This window comes from Mus caroli, unplaced genomic scaffold (genome assembly GCF_978045245.1).
Source record: "Mus caroli unplaced genomic scaffold, Mus_caroli_1 scaffold_18, whole genome shotgun sequence".
Classification (NCBI taxonomy): Eukaryota; Metazoa; Chordata; class Mammalia; order Rodentia; family Muridae; genus Mus; species Mus caroli.
The window spans coordinates 38,780,993-38,782,744 of record NW_028227273.1 but is presented as its reverse complement, the minus strand read 5'-3'; positions in this window follow the sequence as shown (position 1 = coordinate 38,782,744).

Genomic DNA, 1,752 nt, shown 5'->3' with positions numbered 1-1,752 from the left:
GTGTCACATGCCTGCCCGCACAGGCGGTGTGGACCCAACCCAGCACCTTTCCCCTGCTCTCCACTGTGGGCCAAGCAGCCTCTGTTTATGGTGCCTGCTGAAGGCCCAGTGACTAACAGGCCAGCCATGCATCCCAAGGAACCTCCCACTCTCTGCCTCTACTTTTCTGAGATGGGATGCCTTTCTTACCAGGCACCACCTGTGGGTCTCAGTTTTACCTTCTAGACTTATCAGCTGGCTTCCTTGCCTCCCTCCTCCCACTGTTCCCCAGCTCCCTGGCTAGGAGTATTCCAGTCACAGGCACCTCCTCCAACACTCAGGACCCTTTCTCACCCACAGCCTTCACACAGCTTCGTCTTCTGCCCCAGGTCCTTTGCACAGGCCACACCCCTGCCTGCTATGCCTTTCTCTAGATTCTCACACAGTCTTACCTCTGTCATCCTGTTTATATAGTGTGCCCAGGATAGTGCCAGGCACACATAAGACACTTAGGAAACATTTGTCTAAATGGGGAGAAGTGAAGGTGTATGAGAGTTTGAAATGAGGTCGTATGTGATCAGTAGTCACTCAACAAACAGCACCTTAGCATTCCCTGGGCAGAAACAGGGTTTCCAAGAGAAGAGTGTGTGTCTTGTGGAGGGCAGTAGTATGTCCCTCTACTGTAAGGAACTTGGACTGAAGTGTGAGAACTCAGTCTGGTGTAATCTCAATCTCTCTCTCTCAATCTCTCTCTCTCTCTCTCTCTCTCTCTCTCTCTCTCTCTCTCTCTCTCTCTCTCTGTGTATGTGTGTGTGTGTGTCAGGAGGGAGCATCCTGGGCCTGAGGCCCCACAGGCAGGATTCAGACAGCCCCTGAACTCCCTGTATGCCAAGCAGGCCACTGGTGAAGTGACTGGGCACAGTGACTGCCACTCCTGCCCTGGGCTCTGTCCCAGGCTTGTACTCCTGGGACAGAGATGCCAGCCTCAGCGATGGAGCAATTAACTCTGCCACTGCTAAACTAGGGAAAGAGGTTCCAGGTGGGGGTCTGGGGTCCCTGGTTTGTTTCCTTGGAATCTTGGGTGTGTTAGGTGACAGTTCTGGAACAGAAGAGGGTGCTCCCAGTTATTGCTCCTGAGGGGTTGGGGTGGGTGGGAGGGAGTACTGCATCTAGCTCCCTCTTGTGCTGCCAGCTCCCACTTGTCCCCCACAATTCACTAAGCTCCCTGGAGGAGGTGGTAGTGGGCCTGGAGGAGGGTTGTGCCTGTTCCAAGACACTGCTCTGAGCACCAGGGAGTTATGGGGGTTTCTGGATGCCCAGAAATGCCATCTAGACCAGGCTCTGGGGCTGCCCTGACCTCACCATGCTAGACAGTGGTTTCCCAACACACTGCCAGACCTGAGAGTCAGAGGGTGGCTAAGAATGTGGTGAGAGGTTAGGAGGACCCCATGGGACCCATCCTGGCCTTTGCCCTGCCTCTCTGTCTTCCACAGCCCCTCACCAATGCAGCCAGAGAAGCTGCAGGCCCAGTGAGGAGAGAGAAGAAAAGCCACCCCATGGGGTCCCCCATTCCTCTGCTGCTCCCAAGAGGTTCTAAGAGCTGATTTATACTAAAGTAAGAATGGCTTCCATTTATGTGTATTCGAAGCTTAACCTAAGCTTCTCCCTGTAGCTCATTAAGAAATACACCATCCCTGCATGCTCAAAACTCCATCCCTACATCCCTAAAGTCACACCCTGAACATTCCCAGCACCCAAGTTCCAAAACCTACC